At 49.8% G+C, this 11,143-nt stretch overlaps 1 long non-coding RNA gene across 1 annotated transcript in view; it reads left to right on the forward strand.

Moving 5' to 3' along the window:
* Positions 1 to 11,122, forward strand: part of LOC102258320 — a 21,327-nt gene extending 10,205 nt beyond the window's left edge. Inside the window, exon 4 of the long non-coding RNA XR_314666.2 lies at positions 10,771 to 11,122. This is a non-coding gene — a long non-coding RNA (uncharacterized LOC102258320). The remainder of the gene's footprint in view (positions 1 to 10,770) is intronic.
* Positions 11,123 to 11,143: the final 21 nt, after the last annotated feature.

An 11,143-nucleotide genomic window follows, 5' to 3' on the forward strand; every position in this document is an offset into this window, starting at 1 on the left:
TACTGGGTATGTGCCCACAACCAAGGTACATGCCCTTGACCAGAATCGAACCTGGGACCCTTCAGTCCGAAGGCCGATGCTCTATCCACTGAGCCAAACCAGTTAGGGCTCATATATTCTTTATTTAAACCTACTGTCAGTCACCTGTGTGATTGATATATATGCACATATATATGAGGAAATGGAGACCCAAAGTACTTGAGAAACTTAAGGAAGGAAGTAGCATACTAGGGACTGGGACCTAGGTCTTTACTGATAATTTTCAAACATTTTTTTTTTTTTGTAGAAAGCTCCCCTGCCATTTTAAAACAAACCCAATATATAAAATTGAGAAAGACAGTATTTTATTCGCATATATTATGAAGGCTCAGATTTTAGCTTTTTAATCATTAGGGAAAATATGTCAATTAGCACACATGTTTATCATATAGTAACCTGTAATGTGTTATAATTCAGTTCATAACATTTCTGTGAATGTATGATCCTTCATTAAGGGTTTGAAGAGTATATCTTTATACAAAAACTAAAACCAAATCTCTGTGGAACCTCCAAATGCCTTTAAAAATTAGGGTTTCTCAGATCCCATATTGGAAATTCCTCCATCAGAACACATTTTTTCACACGAGGAAGAAGTGGGTGGAGCATCTAGGTTTGAACAAAGGTGGTGGGGGGGTCTCAAGAACCTAGCTAAGAAGCTTTGAGTCTTTTTATAAGTAATGGGGTATCATTTATCGTCGATTAATCCATTATTTATTTGGTTTTCAAAGATTTGCAATCAAGAAGAATAAAGGTAGCCCTAACTGGTTTGGCTCAGTGGATAGAGCATCAGCTGCGGACTGAAGGGTCCCAGGTTCGATTCCGGTCAAGGGCATGTACCTTGGTTGTGGGCACATCCCCAGGAGGAGGTGTGCAGGAGGCAGCTGATTGATGTTTCTCTCTCATCGATGTTTCTAACTCTCTATCCCTCTCCCTTCCTCTCTGTAAAAAAATCAATAAAATATATTTTTTAAAAAAGAAAAAGAAAGGTAGAGAAAAATAATAACAACCAGTATTTATTAAACGCTTACTATATATCTTATACTATGCTCTTTCCTTATTTTATCTCACTGAGTTATATCTCAATGTTATAAAGTAGGTGCTATTATCATTCCCATTTCACAGTTGATGAGACTGAAGCTCAGACTGAATAATTAGTTTATCAAGCTAATAAACAATGGAGCTATGGTGCTGGATCACAAGAAGTCATTGGAACTTTATTTTTAATGAGGAGGTTATTGGTGACCTGGTGAGTGAGAGCAGAGGGCTCAGGGAGGGCATTGGTGGTGGGAAGCAACAAGTGTGTATCAGGAATTGGGGGTATTTGTGAGGGGAAGGGGAAAATAGGATACTAGATCCAGAAGTGGGGCATGGAAGGAAGAGTCTCAATGCTGAGGGGAAGGAGGTAGGGGAGAGGGCAAGATGGGAAGGCTTGGCGGGGGGGCACTGAAGGAGCATGTGCTTGGAGGACTGCCTCTCCCTGTGTCCCTGCTTCTCCTGAATTCCAAGGGTGTTCTTAGCAAGGCTGAGATTCTCTGTGCACTTGTAGGAATGGCTTTCGCAGTCCCAATGTGGGGCAGTTTCCACTTCCCCTTCACATACCTTCTGCTCCAGACAAACTAGGCTGCTCCTCTTTTTCCAAACACACCTGGCAACATAGTGTAGAGGAAAGAGCAAGGGTTTCAGAGACAACAAGTGCCGGGTTCGAGTCCAGGCTCTGCCGCTTACTAGCTGTCTGACCTCGGGCAAGTTATTTAACCTCTCTGAACTTCAGTATCTCTTCTATATACTTGGAGATAACAACACCTATTTCTAAAAATGATGGGAGGGGTTAATGACATAATATGGCTGAAAGCTTCCAGCATATGCTTGGCACAGAGTGGGTGCTCCCGAAATACTGCTGTCCTCCTTCTCTGCATGTCTGTTCACGCCCCTCTCTTCTCTGTCCAAGCGGTTTCCCTTGGCTCCACCTGTTGAAGTTGTGGCCAATACCTGCCCAGCTCCAGCAGCACTTCCGTCAGTACCCTCCCTGACCCTGCCAGCCTGTGGGATCCGTCCCTCCCTGTACATCGGAGTGTCTGTATTACAGAGAACTTACGGTTCACCCCCTGCTTTGTAATACAGGATATTTGTGTTTGGTTTTAGTAGGCATATAATAAATATTTATAGGAAGAAGCAAAGGATGCGTTAGCTTGAGTTTTGGGAGAAAACATCCCTTGTTCTTTTGTGGCGTCTGGAAGGTCTCCGGCAGAAGCTGGGAGAATTGGCAATGACTTTAGGAGAGGCGGGGGGCATGGTGCAGGCAGATGAAACTTGTCCTTGATCAATTTAACAGGGGAGGAAAGTGTTGGTATCAGTGAAACTTTATTCTGGAGGAATCAATGATACCTTTTTCAGGATTAAAGGTTCAGGAGACTCGATTAATTGGAATGAGGTTCCAGGGAGAAGTCTGCGTCCCTAGAAATTAACCAGAGAGTTAACTAAAAGTTGAGAGCAGATTGGAGATTGGTTGGAACTGGCATTGGAGATGATACCCTCCTATGGGAGCACCTTCTGCCTCTCAGGTGAAGCTGAGGGTTGTGCCCACTTGGCCTCTCCGGGATGGGGGCAGGGAGTGATATACCCGGGACAAGAGGGTGATGGCTGTGTGGCTGGATGGCGGAGAAGTGACTTCTGGTTTCCCCACTCTTCCTCTCTCCTGCCACAATCTCCTGGGCCACCCAAGACCATCGCCCATAATAAACCCAACCTCCCTTCCCACCCCCCTGCTCTCTCCTCTTGAAGGCACCCCCGTTGCCTCAGCATCTCCAGGTCCCCCCACTCTCCTTCCCCAGCATTTTAAGGCTGGCAACTGAGACCTAACAGGCCCATTCCTATTTCTCAGTCCCTTTTCCAGGAGAAGGTTTACTTTCTAATCCCTGATGCTGGTTTCCTCAATGGAGATAAACAGCAGGGGAATGTTTTCCTCTGCCCTATTAACAGGGCGGATTAAATAGTCAACCATTGAATCTCCTACCTGCCCTTGAGTAAGCTCAGAGTCTCCTCCAGGAGGGAAACCTCTCCCAGGCAATGAGCGAGCTGGAAGACATGGCAAGGCAGCCTGTGGGTGGGGAGCCACCAATGGGGTGGGGGGGTCACAGCAATAAAAATGTTTCCGCAGCATTTCCTGCTTTAGAGCAGTTTTAAACCCATTATCTCAGGTAACCCTCCTAACAATCCTATGATTCCAGCCTAAGTACCTACATTTGATAAATGGGAAACTGAGGCTCAGAGAGGTGAAGTCACTGGCCAGATCGGAGAGCCAGTACGTGACCAAACCAGGATGGAAGGGGCAGGCTTATTTGGGAGTCCTCAGCTTGCTACGTCCCGTCTGTGAGCAGTGAACTCTGCAGTTTTCAGACCCCTGCAACACCCCCCCCCCCCAGAACCCTTCCACCCTTCTGCTAAAGTCCTAGTCTGAGAGGACAGGCCAGTCTCTCGGGTCCTCAGGCCTCTTCCCGATTCCCCAGGTTGATTCCTGTGGCTATTTGAGCCATAGGTACCCTCAGAGTCCCTGTGCCTCCTTCCTGGCCCCAGGGGCCAGTCTGCACCTCTTACCCATATCCTGAGACCCTGAGAAAAAACTGCAGCCATCCGTCCAGGTTCCCCCTCCCAGCAGGTCAGTGGTCCCCCTTCTCCCCTCTGCCATGGACAGGCTCCTTCGATGATGGATCACTGGCCCCAACGCACATATTATTATGAAATGGGTTTATTACACTCTAAATCTCTCACTAATGTGCCGCTGTTTAATCCCTTTATCCAATTCTCAGTCTCTCAGGCTCCGCACAGCTCTCTCCATCCAGGACTAGGTCTGGATGGTTTATTGGATGATTTCTGACTTGGGAGGACTGGGGTGGGGGCTGTTTAGAGGAAGGGGAGGAGAGGGAGCCAGGCAGCCTTGAGAGAAGTCCAAGGGCTTGTTTGGGAGCTTCTACCATGGAGCCTTCCTGGGGCCAAGTTCATGAGGGGAGCCCTGCTGTCAGCCTGTCTCCTCCACAGTCTCATGTCTCCGCCCCTGTCTCACTTCCCCTGCCTCTTGGCTCTCCTTACTTTCTCACTTCCTCTCTGGCTCTCACTGGCTCTTTTTGTCTCTCTGTCTCTTCTTGAAGCCAGACGGTGGTCAGAATGATGGTGTCTAGTTCCCCCTGGGGTGAGGAGGCAATGTAATGATTACCCATCTTTCTAGCCCCACCTCCGGCCCTCTTTTTCTGGAAGTTCCTTTCATCTGCTGGGTTGCTGTCGTCTGAAGTCACTTCTTCACCCCAGCCCACTGACCAGCCACCTGCCTCCTTTGGTACCTGCTCCTGATGTCCTCCCCTGGCTTTCCTCTTGTACCTCCAACCCCTCCATCTGCCCTGCCTTCAGGCCCACGCCTGCCTGTGTCCCTGCTGACACCAGCCTCCTCTGCCTCCACCTCCTCTCTCCATCCACCCTCGGCCTCCTCTGCCTCCCCAGGATGGCTGACACTTCAGCTCCCAAGGCCTCCTCACTCTCACTCTGGCCACCTCCCTGCTGGCTTCTCTCCTTCCCTCGGTCTCTGTCTCTGTCTCTCCCAGTGTCTCCCCTGCGCAGTCCCTCCCCACTCTGACACACCAGCCGGTAAGGCAGCCAAGGCTTCCTGCTGTCAGCTGGGGAATAGATAAAGATAAATGATATTATGTTAAATTCCACTTAATGACAAATTTTTAATTTTCTGAACATGGTCATTTTCTGGCTAGTGAATCAAGTGGAGGGAGCTAATTACATGAAGATCTGAACAAAAATAACTCCTAATTTTCAAGGATAATGGAAGAGAAATGTTGGAGATTAATGGCACTATTTATCTTTTTTAAATTTCTATCTTTCTCTGTGATAGCCGTGCTCCCCAAGGAAAATATTCATAAAATGAAATTGAAGTCGTAACTTAATAGGTTATTAAAATTTTTGAGTGCATATCACTTTCCTTCCGCAGCACTGTAAATTTAAATTGAAGTTTGCGGCTCCCCGAGTCACCAGCGGAGTTTTTTTTATGATGGCACAATAGAGAGAAACATGCATCTTTGTCAGGAGGTATTTGCTAGTCTAATTTTATGGCAGGCCGGATTATCAGACGGGAATGGCAGCGCCGGGGGAAGCTGACAAGCCCGCAGCCGGCAGCCATGTGTTTCCATTAGCGCCCCGAGCCGTCCGGGGTTTCTCTGGACTCTCATTTTCCACTTCAGTCTTTTATCTTGATTTAAAGTGAGGGCGCCCAATATTCAGGGCCTGTCATTTTTCTCTCTCACACACTCTCACACGCTCTTCCTCACTTCTCCCCTCCCACTTCCTCTGCTCCAGGGCCTGCTCACTTTCATCTCTGGGGCTCCAGCGTGGGCTCTGCCCCCACCCCTACCCTCACCCAACCCTGTGGGCTCCACCCGGGGAGGAAGAAGAAAGAGGAGGCAGGAGAGGCCGGCTGGGCAGCCACTGCGGTTAGTTATAAATTTGAGTGAAGCCTTCTCCCCATGGGCCCATCAGAGGAGCCCTGAATGGGGACTGTCTGTGCGAGGTAGCGAAGGGGCTCTCCGGCTGGAGCCCATCAGGCCCTCTAATTGAGTGTTAATAGGGTTTCAATGAGGAGGGGGCGCAGCTGTTGGCTCTGGGGACCTGAGGGCAGTGAGGATTACCCCGTCTCTCTTCTAGTCCCTGTCCCTGTCCCTGTCCCTGTCCCTGTCCCATGCAGGTCTCTGCCCTGGCTTTGTCTTTGAGTCTCAGAACCATTGACTTAGACTCTAAGTCTTAGAGGGAAACTTAACAAGAGCCCAGACAAACTCGCACATTTTAGAGACGGACAAACTGAGGCCCAGACGTGGGGAGGATCTTGTTCAAGTCCTCATGGCTAATTGGTGGTTGAGGCAAGCAAACACTTGGATACCATAGATGCTTAGATGAATGTACTTCCCACTGAACCGCACTGCCTCACCTCAGCCTCGCTGTGCTCTGTTGGCTGGAAGCCAACACTTTTTTTTATTGTCTGAAGTTTTACATTTGTCTTCTTTTTCCCCATTTGACACCCCCCCCCAGCCATTCCCACCCCAGGCAAGCCCCCATTGAAGCCAACACTTTTGTGTCTGTTTCAGCCCCTACCCAGGGTTGGTCACCTTGCTATTGACACCAATGTCTCTCACCAGAGTGCTGGCCTTGACACCCCAAGCTCATCGTCCATTCGGTCTTATCCTCAGCCCCACATCCTGTCAGTTACCAAGTCCTGCCATCTCTTTTCTTCTGCCTCTCCCCTCCTCTCCTCCTCACCTGGGCTCACCCATCCTTTTACAACAGCTCTCTGACTGCTGGCTTGCTTCCACATTCCCCTCTTACTCCTGTTCCATAGTGACCTTCCCCTAGTACACAAATCCCCAAACACTCTCCTGCCCTTGCTCAGAAACCTACTGTGTGCCCTCAAGCCTCATAGCCCTGCGAGCCATGCCCCACCGCTTCCTCTCTCTCCTCCCTTCCCCTTGCCCACCGTATACTCATGTAGGGTTGGCTTCAGCCAGGGTGGACCCTGTGCACCTTTGTTCTTGGTGTCCCCACTAGGAACATCCTCTACCCTCATCATCATTCATGACTTACCTCAAGCCACCCCCTTGCTGGCCCCTCCTGGCCATGCTGCTGTTCCCTCTCCTCAGGCCTCATTTAGGCCTTAGCATCCTGGCTCAGCATTCATCACCTGCTTACCCACCATTTGAAGCTCATTGCACTTTCTCTGACTTGTACCCTCCTGGGTACACACACCTTGTTCTAGCAGTCACAAATGTTTGTCTGGGTCACATATCCTATCTCCTATGCCCAGACCCCTGGATAAGACTTCAGAGAGGAAGTCCACCTGCATAGAATCAGCATATTGGAGCTGGAAGGGATCTGAGACATTCATTCCCTCATTTTATAGATGGGGACACTGAGGCCCGTGAAAGGGGTGATGCCCAGGGTTCTGCCATGAATTAGGAGGGGGGTTGAGACTCACACCCAGGTCCCTGGACTCGTGTTTCTGTGCTCTCTCCACCTCACCATCTGCTTTAGGTTCAGGGCATCATTACACATAGTGTAAACTCGCAGTTCTTTTCATCTCAGGACCTTGGTTTCTCCACAATGGAGAAAAGCAGTCCTGGTCCATGGAACTTTCCTCCAAGTAGGGGCAGGGATCATTGGAGAGCTCTGTGACAATAGCAGGACTTTCCAATGGCAGTATATTGTCCCTTTCACCTTCCCTCACATTGCAGACTGCTCAGCCTCTACCCATACTCCCGGACCTGGCCACTTTCTATGACTGTGACCCCTCCTCCCCATCTCTACTGGCCTTCCATTAGGCTGCCCCACATTGTGTGCCATGTCACAGACATGTTTCAGGCATGTTTCAAGCATGGCCATTTCCACTTGGCTGCCTGTGCCACACAGGTCAGGTGGCGAGTGGCTCGGACTGCCCCCACGCCGTGTTTAGCGGTAGAGTTGAGCGGAGGCGGTGCCTGGTTCCCCAGCCACAGTCTCTCGTTAGAAAGAAATTAAAAGCCACTCAATTTTGGCTAATATCCCTCTGAAGGCCTTTAACTCCACCTGTGACTAACCCATTCATAATCGCTCCGTTTTAGTGGCTCAGGCTGATGTAGCCTCAATTAATTTGGGAGGAGAGATAAACGGCCATTCCTCTTTGTCTCCTATCCTCTCCTCCCTTCCTGCCCTCTCTGTCGCCTCCCCCACAGCCTCTCCGTTTCTCCGTGCCTCTGGCTCAGTTTTTCTTTCCTCCTTTTTCCATCTCACCTCTCTTTCTCATCCTGATGGTGTGAATCTCTTTCTGTCTTTTGAAATTTGTCCTGAACTCTTTTTGTGTCCTTTTCAAAGTCTCAGTTTTGCTCTCTCCACTTCTGTCTCTTTCACTCCCTCCGCGTGTCTTTCACTCTTCCTTTCTTTTTCTTTATGCGTTTCTCTGTCTGTCTAGGCCTCTGCTCTTCCCTCTCTGTCTCTCCCTCCTGTTTCTTTTGGCCCCTGCTTGTGGTCACTTTGAACATTACTCACTCATCTTGGGAGCTACTTTCCTTGCCCACTGGTGTGGACATGTTTCTGGCCCTCTGTCTCCATCACTGTCTCTGTTCTTTTCTGTTCCTTTGTCTCAACTGCTCTATCTCCGAATCTCCTGTCTAGTTTCCTTTCATTCCCCAGCCCCCTGCTGTGGTATCCTTTCTACAGCCTCTCTTCTTTCTCCTCCCCCCTTTTTTTCTTTCCTTCCTTTTTTTATTCAGCCTCTGTCTCTCCACTTGTCTCTGCTGTACCTCCCTGAGTTTTGCTCTCTTCCCTTCCTTTTTCTGTCACAGAGATGACTCTTCTCTCATCCGCTCCCCCATGGCTCAAGCATCTTTTCTCCTGGTGCCTCAAACCCTCCAAGCCCATGAGTCCTTTTGTCTTCCCCTCCCCTCTCGATTATTATTAATGATAAAAGCTCAAACATCACATCAGTAATTTCTGAGTGAGTTTTGCAATGAAACTGGGGCCTTCTCAACCCCTCCCGAGTCCCACAAATTTTACTTTTGTAATTTCACGCCTCTGGTTATCACCACGCTGCTCTGTCCCTCTCTGCCTCTCAGCTCCCCTCCCACCCCCCCCACCCCCCCGGAGAGAGCACTTAAACTTGTTTTCATTCCCTTATTCTTTATTTTTTTAATGTCCACTCTCTCCGGAGTCAGTAATGTTCTTCCTCTCTTTCCTCTCCCATTTTCTGTTAATTCTGCGCCATCTGCCTTAGCATCTGTTAAAAATAAAATTTCCCTCACACAATGAGAAGCCTCCCTGCTCCTCCCTCCCCTCTGCAGCCCCCCAGGTTTGGTGCCGGCCCGTCAGATGCACTTCCTCTCCTGGGATCTTCCCCCCTCCCCCCAGTCCCTAGCCTGGCTTTCAAAGAGGAGACACAGCACTGGGAGAGCAGGCAGTGGGAAGGGAGGGGCTGCCCTGGGGGGCTGGAGCAGGAGGGGGCAGCTGCAGAGGGAGCTAGAACTGGGGGGTGCAAAGGATGGAACCAGGCTCCACCCACTTGCCTTCGGGATCTTGCCCAGGCTGGAGCTCTGAGCTGCTGAGACAGAGCACCTGCACAGGTAGGTGACAACAGGTGGGGAGAGGTTTGAGGCGACAGCCCTTGTTCCCCGATGCTGGGGCATGAGACTGGGATCGTGGTGGGAGTGAATTTGGGAGATGGGAGAACGTCCCCCAAGTCTCAGTGGCTGGTCCCAGCTTGGACTGGATCTGGTGCTAGACAAGGTGTCAAGACTGGCTGTCCAGTGTCCCCTCCCATGTGTGCTAGAGGACTGTGTCCCTACTGCCCGAGGCTCAGCTGGGAGGAGGGAGGAGAAGGGAGTCAATTGACCCCCATGCCCTGAAGACTTCAGGAGGCAGGAAACCTGGGTTGAAGCCAGCTTCCCAGTGGGTTTGAGAGAAACCACTGTATGTTTGTGAGCCTGTGAGATTATGGTTCCCTGTCTCCACTGATCTGGGGAACATATGTACATGAACTGGTTTTTGACTGGTTTTCTCTCTGTCATGCCTGGCTCCATCTCTCAAGGGTGGGGGTATTGTGTGTGGGTGTGGAACGACACCTCTCCATGAGATGGTATGTGACAGTGTGTGGTAGTGGGTGTATTGTGGCTATGTATCTCGGTATGTATTTGTGTCAATAGTGTCTTGCAAAAAAACAAAAACAAAAAACCAAAAAAACCCACAAAAACCCGCACTATCTTCCTGAAAAAGAAGAAGAAGGAAAAACTATCTTCCTGAATGTGTGTCTGTGTACAAGTTCATGTTTTACTACCTTGGTGTATTTGTATGTGAAAGTGCTATATGCTTTGTATATTTGTGCATGACTACATCTCTCCTGTGAGGTTGGGGATAACTGTTTCTCCATTTGATAATCCCCTTTCCCTGGTGATCGATGGCAGGTAAGCACCTCTGTGCACGCTGCTTTACTTCTAAATGATGTGGTGAGTGTGGGAGCATCTTTCTGGGGGAGGGTGACCCTGTATGTCTCTGATGACATGTGTGTGTGCATGTGTGTACATGTGCTGCATGCTTCCTTTTACTCAGTGCCATGTACACTTGTGGGTACCTGAGGTAGGCTTGGTTGTGCCAGACACGATGGGGCAAGGCATGCAGTTATGCTGGTGGGCCCACTGAGGTCTCCTGAGATAAGTCACAGGTGGAAAACAGGCAGCTCAGCAGCACAATGGTGAAGTGGCACCAGTCCGAGTTCCATTCCTGGATCTGTCTAGATCAGGGCAGTGACACAGCTCGGTACTTAAACTCTGAGTCTCAGTTTCCACATTGGTAAAATGGGGATAATCAAATCTGTGGCATACAGTTGTAAGGATTATGGTCAAAAGATGTCAAACAGCTAGCCTGGCACCTAGTAGTAATAACATCATAGTAGTAGTAATGAGCCATGAAGTGCTTACTATCACATATCTACTTCCGGTGTTCCTCAGATCAACTCTAGAACGGTCCTTAGTTTTTAGAGAGATGAGTAAACTGAGGTAGCGTATAAATAACCAAGATCCGACCTTAGTAGTGGCCGAGTACCTGCTCCGCAAAGATAGCTGTTTTGCAACGTAGGTACTTCCTGAAACTGCTACTAACAGTATTCGGGTGAATATGGGGGTGAGGGGAGTGCGTTGGACAGACAGCACTTTGTTCCCTTTATAGGGGGTCTCCTTCCCAGTCACCCACCCCTGCCCTGCAACCCGAAGTTGCTAATGTCTCCTGGGACCAGAGCAGAGGCTGAGGAGGAGGAAATGCCCCGCGCTCCTGGCCGCCTCTTGCCAGCCTTGATCGACACCGAAGACTCCGTAATCTCTCCCTACCCCGAGGGGAGCAGCAGCGTTTGTGAAACAGAATTTTACAAAATGTTTTGACCCTGCTCTCCCCTCCCCCCCGCATCCCTGCCTGGCACGGTGTCACCTAATTAAATCAGCCTTGGAGGGCGTCTCCGCTCCCGGCTAATTGTACCTTGGGCCGCGCCCCCCCTCCCCCGCCACGCCCCAGGACTGCAGGGGCTGGGGTGGGCTCCTGCACTGCA

The sequence above is a fragment of the Myotis brandtii genome, unplaced genomic scaffold (genome assembly GCF_000412655.1).
Source record: "Myotis brandtii unplaced genomic scaffold, ASM41265v1 scaffold902, whole genome shotgun sequence".
NCBI lineage: Eukaryota > Metazoa > Chordata > Mammalia > Chiroptera > Vespertilionidae > Myotis > Myotis brandtii.